The 13401-nt window shown below is 35.4% G+C and overlaps 1 protein-coding gene across 1 annotated transcript in view; it reads left to right on the top strand.

The window, feature by feature from the left end:
- The first annotated feature begins 6068 nt into the window (after positions 1-6068).
- olf413 (DBH like monooxygenase olf413) overlaps positions 6069-13401 on the top strand; it is a 341496-nt gene continuing 334163 nt past the window's right edge. The window contains exon 1 of the mRNA XM_075307787.1: positions 6069-6572. The gene's annotated coding sequence lies outside the window, so the exon portion shown is untranslated. The remainder of the gene's footprint in view (positions 6573-13401) is intronic.

Raw genomic sequence — 13401 nt, 5'->3', positions numbered from 1 at the left:
ACCTCTAGATTTCCAATTTCAGGTAAATTGAATAAAAACTGCGCTTTCTATAAGCCCAAGAGTAAAATCGGGAGATCGGTCTATATGGGGGCTATACCAAAATATGGACCGATACTCACAATTTTTGGCACACATAATTGTGGTCCTACAATACCTCTAGATTTCCAATTTCAGGCAAATAAGATAAAAACTTCGGATTTTAGAAGCCCGAGAAGTAAAATCGGGAAATCGGTCTATATGGGGGCTATACCAAAATATGGACCGATACTCACCATTTTCGGCACACCTCTTTATGGTCCTAAAATACCTCTAGATTTCCAATTTCAGACAAATTGGATAAAAACTACGGTTTCTATAAGCCCAAACCCCAAATCGGGGGGGTCGTTTTATATGGGGACCATACCAAAACATGGACCGATACTCACAATTTTTGGCACACGTATTTGTGGTCCTACAATACCTCTAGATTTCCAATTTCAGGTAAATTGAATAAAAACTGCGGTTTCTATAAGCCCATGAAGTAAAATCGGGAGATAGGTCTATATGGGGGTTATACCAAAATATGGACCGATACTCACAATTTTTGGCACACGTATTTGTGGTCCTACAATACCCCTAGATTTCCAACTTCAGGTAAATTGAATAAAAACTGCGGTTTCTATAAGCCCAAGAAGTAAAATCGGGATATCGGTCTATATGGGGGCTATACCAAAACATGGACCGATACTCACTATTTTTGGCACACCTCTTTATGGTCATAAAATACCTCTAGATTTCAAATTTCAGGCAAATTGGATAAAAACTACGGTTTCTCTAAGCCCAAGACCCCAAATCAGGAGGTCGGTTTATATGGGGACTATATCAAAACCTGGACCGATATAGCCCATCTTCGAACTTGACCTGCCTGCAGACAAAAGACGAGTTTGTGCAAAATTTCAGCACGATTGCTTCATTATTGAAGACTGTAGCGTGATTACAACAGACAGACAGACAGACAGACAGACAGACAGACAGACGGACAGACGGACATCGTTATATCGTCTTAGAATTTCTCCCTGATCAAGAATATATATACTTTATATAGTCGGAAATCGATATTTCGATGTGTTACAAACGGAATGACAAACTTATTATACCCCCGTCACCATTCTATGGTGGTGGGTATAAAAATGTATGTAAGTCTACAAATAATTACGAATCGATATGGACTTTTGCACGGTACGTAGGGAGCCAGAATTGAAATATGGGTGACGCTTATATGGGGGCTATACACAATTATGAACTTGATATGGACCAATTTTTGTGTGACTGGGGATCGATTTATCTGAGGGCTATATATATAACTATAGACCGATATGGACCTAGTTAGGCATGGTTGTTAACGGTCATATACTAGCACAATGTACCAAATTTAAACTGACTCCGATGAAATTTGCTCATCCAAGAGGTTCCAAAACCAAATCTCGGGATCGGTTTATATGGGGGCTATATATGATTATGGACTGATATGGACCACTTTTGGCATGGTTGTTACATATCATATAGTAAAACCGCGTACCAAATTTCAATCAGATCGTATGAATGTTGCTTCTCCAAAGGCACCGGAGGTCAAATTTGGGGATCGGTCTATATGGGGCTATATATAATTATGGACTGATATGAACCAATTCATGCATGGTTGTTGGATACCATATACTAACATCACGTACCAAATTTCAACCGAATCGGATGAATTTTGCTCTTCCAAGGGGCTCCGCAAGCCAAATCTGGGGATCGGTTTATATAGGGGCTATATATAATTATGGACCGATGTGGACCAATTTTTGCATGGTTGTTAAAGACCATATACAAACATAATGTACCAAATTTCAGCCGGATCGGATGAAATTTGCTTCTCTTAGAGGCTTCGAAAGCCAAATCGGGGGATCGGTTTATATGGGGGCTATATATAATTATGGACCGATGTGGACCAATTTTTGCATGGTTGTTAGAGACCATATACTAACACCATGTACCAAATTTCAGCCGGATCGGATGAAATTTGCTCCTCTTAGAGGGTCTGCAAGCCAAATTTGGGGGTCCGTTTATATGGGGGCTATACGTAAAAGTGGACCGATATGGCCAATTTGCAATACCATGCGACCTACATTAATAACAACTACTTGTGCCAAGTTTCAAGTCGATAGCTTGTTTCGTTCGGAAGTTAGCGTGATTTCAACAGACGGACGGACGGACGGCTCAGATCGACTCAGAATTTCACCACGACCCAGAATATATACTTTATGGGTTCTTAGAGCAATATTTCGATGTGTTACAAACGGAATGACAAAGTTAATAAACCCCCCCCCCTCCTATGGTGGAGGGTATAATAATCTAAGAAATCAATTAACTTTTTTCAGTCAAGTATATGTTTATGTCCAATTAATGTGGGAATTGATGCTATCATTTTGATGATTGATGCAATTTCAATAAAGAATTAATTAGATTAATTATTTCGTGATTGAATATGTTAACAAAAATGTTTTGCAGAGAAATAATTTGTTTCATTTCGTTTTGTGTATAAAAAATATATTACTGAAATAAATCCAAATTTAGTTTGAAAAACAAAATATTTAATAGCATTTGTTTGGCATTGCTGATTGAAGTAGTTTTATTTAAAATTTAATTTTATGAAATAATTTAGTGATTGAATATGTTTTTAATACTTTAATTTTTTCTAGTATGATAATGTATAATTTCGTAAGTTGTAGAGAAAAAGTACAACACGGCATTACATTTTCCTGGTTATAACAACGCTTTGTAGAAATCTCAAAATGTGGAGTATAATTTAGTTCAATTTTCGCACGAGTTAGTTTATTCTTGCTATAAAACGATTTACTTGAAGTATTGCACAGAGAGTAGGACTAACATACATATGCCAAATTTGATCAAATTCGGTTCAGATTTAGATATACCTCCCATATATGTATCTTTCACCCGATTTAGATTCATATGACCACGGAAGCCAAAGTCTCATTTCGAACATTTTGAAGTTTTGCACTGAGAGTTCAATTAAAAATGTAGCAATGTTTGCCAAATTTTATCAAAATCGGCTCAAAATTAGACAAAGCCCCCATATATATGTTCTTCCGATTTTAGCAAATATGACCAAAATTCCCACATGTTGCTTGTAAAATCGTCACTGTTTAGTCGAAAACTCGCAAAAATGATTCAAATTTACCTATACTCTAATTCGTATATATCGACCTATAAATCATAAATGCAGATTTGCGAAATTTTTGCAATTTAAATACATCCAATATTTTTTTACTAACATTGTGGTCCATCCAGGTCATTAACCAATTTCAATTTTGATTCTAGACATTTTGTGAATGTTTAACAAATGTCCAAATCGGTTCAAACTAAAATATTTGTATATGGGAATATAAACCTTTATATAACTCCTAACAAATTTGAAGATGTCAAATGGTATCAAAAATGTAGGTCCCGCCCGACTTTAGACTTTCTTTACTTGTTTTACTCTGCCTTATTCTCTCTCGCTATCAAAACATACCTATACAGGGAAACCTCTCAGAAGAGGTTAAATATTGCCCACATTTGGGAGGTGTCTAGTTATGAGAAGTGAATTTCAATATATTAATATAGCAAACGTCTCACGGCAAATGTCAATTTTTGAAAGGCGTCTGATTCTCAGAGTGTCCAAGTTTCAGAGGTTTCATTGCATATGTTTACTACCAAACATATTCTGCTTCAAGAATTTATATTTTCAGAATTAGTTCAAACAAACAATTGTTTGTACTATGCAAACATATTATGTTTCAAACATATCTTTTTAAAAGCCCCAAAGTTTGATGCCATAACACTTTGTGTTATATATTTACACAGAAAAAAAGTACTCTGTTTTATAGAAAGAATGAACTAACTCATGCGAAAACTGTACTAAATTGTACTCACATTTTGAGATTTACACAAAGCGTTGATAAAATCAAGAAAAGTTAATGGCATGTTTTTATTGGCATGATATACTATTTAACTGCAGTCCACGAAATTATACCCTCTCCTAGAAGAAAAAATGAACTAAAAGTAAAAAAAAAATCATTGGCGCCAAATCATGACTATTTTAACCAAACAGTAGTTCATTCTTACTTTCTTTGGAAATCGTACGAAAATTCTCATTTGCTTTAGTTCATATTGAACATTATACCCCACGTTAAGTTCATAAAATGTTTGGGACATACTTAAAAAAAAAGAAAAATTTCGTTGGGCTGTGGAAAATTTCGAAAAAAATAGCAAAATTTAACTACATACAAATAATTTGCTAGCAATAAAAATAAGTTAATTTTAGGGTTAGTTTAACTACGGAATTCTTTTCGCTGTCCCAACCAAAAATCTAAATATTAGGCCTCATGTATTTTCTTAATGACCTTTAGTCGCAATCATTACCTGGAGACAAAATCCCAATGTTCCATGTGTATATCTATTAATATTTATTTTATACTCTTGCAATTCTTCCGTTATATCCCATTCACACCGGGTAGTCTATCGTAGGGACCCACACATACATTTAACACTTAAAGTTATTCATACCACGTGGGGCATGTGTGTGGGTAAGCTTTTGTTTACATTGCTTGGCCTATCGGAACATCTTTCGGAGAACTTGATTTATCTTTGATTAATTAACGTATTCACCTGATAATCTCTCTTAACTTGAGTTCCTTCCTTCATTCATGGATTTTTGTGCATGGCTCCATCCGCCTTCTTGTGAAAATGTTCATCGTTTGCTAGCACACAAATAAAGCCGACTCAACGCAGACATTTACCCGACGACTCCTAGCCACATTCACCCACACCTATGGCAGGGTGTGTGTTTATGGTAGCATGTATCGGTGAGCGAGTGTATGCTTGAAGTTTTTAAATGAAATTGAAACAATTTATTCCACACTGACTTTGGGTGAATATTTCAATTTAAAATGGCAACCGTGTAAACCAGTAACATAAACAGTTAATGAAGCCACATTTTTGAGCCAGTAATGGAATTGGTACGAATTGCTCTCGCTCTCTATCTCTTGTGCTGCTTCACCTGTGCGTAAGAGTCTGCGCACTCTTTCATGTTCTCACAGTTGACAGGATATTCTCATGCAGTGAAGTCAGTGGTACCTCTTTTTTCTCATGACTGAAGTAAATTGGGCGCTCATTCAATCTTTAAAACACACCGCTGTTCTGATTCAAACATTCAAGCACATATTTGGAAATGTCTGTACATGGAAGGAAATTAAATTAAATCGAATGGAGAGTGGGGAGTAGTACTCAATTTTGCGCAGGTTGGTGTTTTACTGCTTGATGGTCCAAGTATGACAACACTGTGTGCGTGTGTGGGTGTCCCATAATTACAAACGTTTACTGTGTTTATGGGAGAACCTCCTCGTCCATCATTTCGCCCATTAAATTTTATGCGAAATTTATTGCTATTTAAAGTGAAAAACATGGATTTTCAATTTGATTTTAATTGAGAAATGTCATGGTGTTCTGGTATTTTAAGGAACCGGTGGTACCCCGTAATTATGCGATAGTATTCTACTACCTTTATGCGGATATAGTGATACTACCTTTAATATATGGGTTATTCAATGTAAATTATACTTGTGAATAAACCAGGGAGACCTTGCTGTCGTGAACTAGATCTATGGGCTGGATGTGAGAATATGTGAGTGCAACAATGACATACTTGAAATCTGTGCATTTCTGGCTTTGGAACACATGGTAATGAAACATTGACACTTTGTTTGCATAGACTACCACAATACAATGCATGCTTTCAGTGGTAGTAATGAATTGTGGGGCTCCCGATGATGGTGAGCGACGAGTGCTCATCCAATCAAGCATAGCACTCTCACCGTTTACTTGGCCGGCAGTTAGGAGTAGGGAACTGAATGGAAATAAGGAACATGGATCGGCAACACTGCCACTATTGCACACATAGTGCCATTGGAGGTGACCTAATCCAGGTACTGCAGAAAGTGAATTCAGTTACTTTCTTAGTTTAGCGTCGCATGGTATCCGTCGGAAGCCAGCTATTGATGTTCCGCAACGCGTACGAACAGGTTGCAAATTGTTTTTTGTTTTCTTTTTCGTGCATCCGTACATGCTGTTGAAATAAGTGTGCAAGTTGTGGAAGCGTGTCTGCCCTCAAACAAGACCTATTACAAGCACCCAATTCAACTCTATACACACACTAACATTGAAATGATGAAGTCTCTCGCGCGTTCTTGAGATAGAGTTGTTTTTGTTTTTTTTTTCGTAAATAAAAATTTTTGGCATTTCCGTTTCCGAATTTTCTACCATTGCTCGCCGAAACAAAAGCAAATGAGGAAAAGCTCAAAGCAAAAGGAAATATTCCAAAATATATATGGCCAGAAAGTGATTCACATGCATGCACTTTGTAAATAATCAATACTGTCTGTCGGGTGGCAGCCATCACCATTGTATATACTGATTCCCGCATACACAATTGCACCAAGAGAACAGTCAACGGAAAATTCCCCAAAGCTTTCCGGATACTGCTTCATAAATAGGTAAACATAAATATTTCTCCAACGGGGGTGGGGATGATGACTGCAATCTTAAACGAATTTCATCGTGGTTGCACACAGAGAGGAAGATTCTATTGCATGTCGATACTGATTTCGTTTCTGATGTGGTTGGTGGCACTCCCTTTCACCAAGGTAGCCTAGACTCAGCATGTAGTATGTGAATGTCGATTGTATGGACATTGTTGAAGTGAACTACCTACCACTGTGTGTATATGAGTACAAATTGACAGCAGCGATCCATCGCACACAGATTCATGCACACAGATTTATGCAAATGTAGTAGCATGGGTGTGTATGTGTCAGCGCGTGTGTGTGTGTGGGGCAACATAAATTGTACATTGGCATTCATAACGTGATTAGTGCATACAATCAAATTGGATCAACTATAAGATCTGTCTGCAATTACACGCTATCAGAAAAACTAATGGCACTAATACGTCATGATTTTTTGTTTGTGGGGAAAACACTAGAGGATATGAAAGCAATCAAGCACCAATTGTATGAGTGGTCTGTTCTAGGTGTAAGGCATAGGTGCACTTGGCGGGCATATCATGTGAGAACAACAGCGACACATGTTAACTTAGACCTTTATGTGTAGTTAGGGTGTAATAATTTGAGCTGCGGGAAAATTTAATTCTAAACCAAATATTTTAAACAGTGATAGATTCAGAAGCCCCTTTTGAGCCAATATAATAGCACAATTGAAAAGTCCCGGCCTGGCATAGATGAAAGTCAAGTCGAAGCCCAATTCATGCATTTTCGAAATCTTTAGGCTATTGGCATGGTGCATTGTCTTAATAAGTAATCTCATTTATTTTGCTTCAGCTTAGAATCGTTTCGGCAATTTCGTCCTTCATATGATCCAATAATGCTATGAAATAGTTGCTGCACAATTCTTCTTCTAGTTTATAGATGCAAAAATTTCCGGCTTTTTGGAATTTCTGTTAATTCATCATGGTGAGCAGTCTCATTTGGAGACCCAATCCTTAATGGGCGATCTTCTATGCACGGACGAAAATGCTGTTTTTCATATGTTTGGGTGTAAAAATTATATGTTTGGAACTAAAGTTTAACACAATATTTTTAAGTGCAAGCATATAATGTTCATAAACTTGCATAGAACATATTATGTTTGGGACATAAAATGTTTGTAAAAATAAAATGCTTAGATGCAAACATTTATTAATTTGGAAATAGCCTATAACATACACCCAGAAAAAAGTGACCCCTTCTTTAAGTTAAAATGAACTCATTGTGAAGAAAGTTGAACTTCGTATATCGCCAAAGACATTTTTATTTGTTTGAACGATGTGATTTTCGTAGAAATTAGGAATAATGCATTCCATATATTAGTTAACATTTTCCTATATTTATATACCACTATACTACAGAATGAAAACATTTAACTAATTTGAATTCATATATGGAATGATTTTATTGAAATTTTTTCATTCATTTCGACAAATCTTACACATTTGTGGTAAAACTTTTACTTCATAATTAGAACTGCTTACCTTCGTTTTTAAATACAATTTTATTTATTTCTATAAGCAATTTTATCTTCAATAAAAGACATGTTTTATTATTATATTGAATATATTTATTAAGAATCAACAGCATCGAATCTCTTTGAAATATTAGTTTATTATTCCACTATTTCCAATTTCCGTGTGATATTATCAACTGTAAAACGCACTTTTTCTTCTTCTTGTACTTTTCACATTTAATAAGTTGCTGCCTAACGATTTTGTCCTCCTTTTACAATTCCAATACCTACAAATATAAAAAATCATAAAACATTTTTGTTGCAAAAGGTTAGCGTCACTGAATATTACCTGATAATTGAAGATTCCAAAATGAAGACAAATGAAAGGGTTGTTATTCTGCTGGTGTTTTCTTTCTTTATACACTATCACGAACATTGATAGATTTATTTAAAAAAACTAAAAATTTTCTCACTAATTTAAAATAACAAATATTTTATATATTTTATTTGTTATTTATTATATTATTTTACCATATTATTTTTTAACAATCTCTCCGTATACCAAAACAACGCGATTCCAACTAAAAAAACAACCGACGCGCAAATATATCGATTACACCCACGCGCAAACACATCGATTACGATGACAGGTATCGATTACAGGTAGACAATAGAAATTTAGGAAAATTTCCTATATTCTAACAAGTGTGTTTCCTTAAGTTTTGAAAGGATTGCATACTTCTTAGTACGAATGAACTAAAATATTTTTCTATGCCAAGTGTTGTTCGTATGTATGAAAAACTTTCTATTATAAAGGAAGTCGCAATTATCATTTTATAAGAAATTTTACTAATTTTGAGGAAACTTGGTTTTAGTTCGGATTTTGTTTATTTTTACGAATGCTTTGTTATCGGTGAATAAAATTTTCTTGTTCAGTAGTAAATTCTTATACCCAGCGAAGAAAACAGTATGAGTAAAATTCCATGCCTTATTCTAGTTAATGAACTATTCCTAACTGCTTCCAGTTTAGGATTTTTTTACTGAAACGAGTAAATTTTATTATTTCTCACAAAAATTTACCTTAATGGAAATAAAATGGATAAACTATATTGATGAAAATTTTTTCCTTCAGTTTCGAAGGCACTTTTTTCTGGGTGTATATGTGTTTAGAAAGCGAGACCTAGAGAGTATGCTGCAAGTAAAATAATGGAAGTAACCAATTGGCGCCTAAAAAATATTCACACAAAGAAAATTTCATTATAAGTTTTTACTACCAGTGTATGGCTTAAGGTGAAACATAATATGTTTGAACAATAAAGACAATATCTTGTTTGGACCAATCCTGAAAATATATATGCTTGAAGCAAAATGTGTTTGGGGTATATGTTACAGAAGTGATTTTTTTTGTTGAGGGAGTGGGTACTGTCCAGAAACACGTCACCAAGCCAAGTGTATGGCGGTGATAAGTATACAAATGTGATTTTTTTTCTAGACATTGAAGCAATATTCCAAATTCAATAATTATTATATTGCCAAGATTAAACCATTGATTGATTAAAGATTGGTATGAGTCGAACTAGCGATGTCCGTCCGATCGTCAGTCCGTCTGTTCAAATCACGGTAACTTCCGAAGCAGTTGTTAAAGATCGTAGGTCGGATGATATTGCAAATGGGGCATATCGGACCACTTTAAGGTATAGTCCCCATATAAAGCGACCCCTTCCGATCCCGTTGAAATTGGTATATGATATAAATGTATGACATCTAACCACCGTGCAAACATTGGTCGCTATCGGTATATATTTATATAGAGCCGCAATATAGACCGACCCCCAAATTTGATTTGGGAGTCGCATGGAGGAACAAATTGCATCCGATACGGTTGAAATTTTGGCCCTCTAATTACAGCGACAAAATTGCTTCATATGGGCTGATAATTATTTGCAGACTACTCTGAACTAACTGAATTTGGTTTATATAGTTATAGGTATATGCCTCCATATGGACTAAGACAATGTTAAGATATAACAAGTATATACGGCCGTAAGTTCGGCCAGGCCGAAGCTTATGTACCCTCCATCATGGATTGCGTAGAAACTTCTTCTAAACACTGCCATCCAGAATCGAATTACTTAAGTTGCGGTAACGCTTGCCGATGGAAAGGTATCTTAAAACCTCCTAACACCATCTTCTAAATTTTATGTAAGTCCATACCTGGTATATATTAAATCAAAAAAGATCGATCCAATACGTATATAATTCAGTTTGACAAAGTAGACATAAAATTTTGACAAAATTTTCTACAGAAATAAAATTTTAACAAAATTTTCTATAGAAATAAAATTTTCACAAAATTTTCTATAGAAATAAAAATTTTGACAAAATTTTCTATGGAAATAAAAATTTTGACAACATTTTCTATAGAAAGAAAATTTTGACAAAAATTTCTACAGAAATAAAATTTTAACAAAATTTTCTATAGAAATAAACTTTTGACAAAATTTTCTATAGAAATAAAATCTTGGTAGATTATTTTAGGCTCGAGTGGCAACCTGATTATGAACCGAATAAAATTTGAACAAAATTTTCTATAGAAATAAAATTTTGACAATGATGAAAATTTTATTATGAACCGATATGGACCAATTTTGGTATGGTTGTTAGCGACCATATACTAACACCACGTTCCTAATTTGAACCGGATCGGACGAATTTTGCTCCTCCAAGAGGCTCCGGAGGTCAAATCTGGAGAACGTTTTATATGGGGGCTATATATAATTACGGACCGATATGGACCAATTCTGGCACGGTTGTTAAAGATCATATACTAACACCATGTTCCAAACTACAACCGGATTGGATGAAATTTGCTTCTCTTGAAGACTTCGCAAGCCGAATCTGGGAATCGGTTTATATGGGGGCTATATATAATTATGAACCGATGTGGACCAATTTTTGCACGGTTGTTAGAGACCATATACCAACATCATGTACCAAATTTCAGCCGGATCGGATGAAATTTGCTTCTCTTTGAGGCTCCGCAACCCAAATCTGGGGATCGGTTTATATGGGCGCTATATATAATTATGGACCGATGTGGACCAATTTTTGCACGGTTGTTAGAGACCATATACCAACATCATGTACCAAATTTCAGCCGGATCGGATGAAATTTGCTTCTCTTTGAGGCTCCGCAAGCCAAATCTGGGGATCGGTTTATATGGGGGCTATCTATAATTATGGACCGATATGGACCAATTTTTGCATGGTTGTTAGAGACCATATACCAACATCATGTACCAAATTTCAGCCGGATCGGATGAAATTTTCTTCTCTTAGAGGCTCCGCAAGCCAAATCTAGGGATCGGTTTATATGGGGGCTATATATAATTATTGACCGATGTGAACCAATTTTTGCACGGTTGTTAAAGACCATATACCAAATTTCAGCCGGATCGGATGAAATTTGCTTCTCTTTGAGGCTCCGCAAGCCAAATCTGGGGATCGGTTTATATGGGGACTATATATAATTATGGACCGATGTGGACCAATTTTTGCATGATTGTTAGAGACCATATACCAACACCATATACCAAATTTCAGCCGGATCGGATGAAATATGCTTCTGTTAGAGGCTCCACAAGCCAAATCTGAGGGTCCCTTTATATGGGGGCTATACGTAAAAGTGGACCGATATGGCCCATTTTCAATACCATCCGACCTACATCGATAACAACTACTTGTGCCAAGTTTCAAGTCGATAGCTTGTTTCGTTCGGAAGTTAGCGTGATTTCAACAGACGGACGGACGGACGGACATGCTTAGATCGACTCAGAATTTCACCACGACCCAGAATATATATACTTTATGGGGTCTTAGAGCAATATTTCGATGTGTTACAAACGGAATGACAAAGTTAATATACCCCCATCCTATGATGGAGGGTATAAAAACGATCCGTTCATGAAAGTGAATCAGTACACATGTGGTGTCTGACAACGATTAACTGACAAAACAACAACCATCGTTCATGATCTGAAAACGTAATGGTTACGAATATATAAACAAAATTAAAACATGATTTCTGCTACCGTGACTCGAACCTGTGTTGTCTGCACCATACGCGTCGCCTTAGCACATTGCACTACCGGCGGAGTTTCCATAACAACGTCTAACAATTATTTTAAAACTTTTCATGGCCAAAGAAAGACGAATGTTGTTCATGAAATCGTGAACCGACGTGAACGAAATCGTTAACATTCCGTTTTTTGACCGTTCACGATTGTGGAACGTAATTGATTCTATTAGTGTACCTTACCATCTGCATGTGTTACCATATCTGAAGTAATTCGATTATAGATGACAGTCTTTAGTATAAGTTTCTACGCAATCCATGGTGGAGAGTATTTCCTTGTTTTGTTTTAAAACAATGTCACATTGTGAGCAATAAGTAAATAAAGTAATCTCCGCTTAATTACTTTGCTAAAAATTCCCATTTTCTTGAAACTCGTAGGCAAGGTGGAGAAGGGACCGTTTTTGAACATTCTCCGATTTAATTAATAGCGAACATTAAGAATTTTTCTGCAGTTGAAATAGGCTATGCTGAGTGAAGTACCTACCCTTGACCGTTCGTGCTTCTAACAATTTAACTTATTCATATTTGTCGTATGTGCTTACATACACTGAAAAAATATTGTCGTGAGGCCAAAGATTTCATGTCCTTAAAATACTAATGCAAATTTTGCTTAGCATAGAAAACGCATTTCTGTATTATAACGTTTTTTTCCTTGTCCAAAAGTCGATAAACTTTTCAATGAAGTCGTGTTGTCCTTATAATTAAATGATTTGACTTAACAATGGGTATCATAACATGAAAGGTTTTGTTTTTTTTTTTTTTGGCTAAGGTCAACTTGACTTTAATAATTCAGAAAAATTCTTTAAAATTAATGTAAATGTCTTTAAATTCGTTGTCTTTTTGCATCTCGACTACAAAGCAAAAAATCGTTCAAATATAGGACATGTTTTTCAACACTTTATTTCAAAGACGTTTTTGACTTGAAACATAGCATAATTTCTACTGGAAGTCGAGTCTGAATTTGGAAAATAAAGTTGTCGTTAACCTGTTTTTAAAGAACCTTGATAGCATATGATGAAAAAAAGCTGAAAAAAACGAAAAATTAAAATTTGTTCCTAGAACCAAGTACACAAAACCTAAATATAAAAGAGAATTGTGTCTTAAAAGTATCCTTACTTGAATTCTCCGCTTCTTTGGCTCGGAATCAATACCAAAATTGTTAACGTAAAAACAAAATCTTTGGAACCGGG

This window comes from Haematobia irritans, chromosome 4 (genome assembly GCF_050003625.1).
Source record: "Haematobia irritans isolate KBUSLIRL chromosome 4, ASM5000362v1, whole genome shotgun sequence".
Classification (NCBI taxonomy): Eukaryota; Metazoa; Arthropoda; class Insecta; order Diptera; family Muscidae; genus Haematobia; species Haematobia irritans.
Note: the sequence above shows the minus strand (reverse complement) of the source record. Positions and strands in the feature narration are given on the sequence as shown.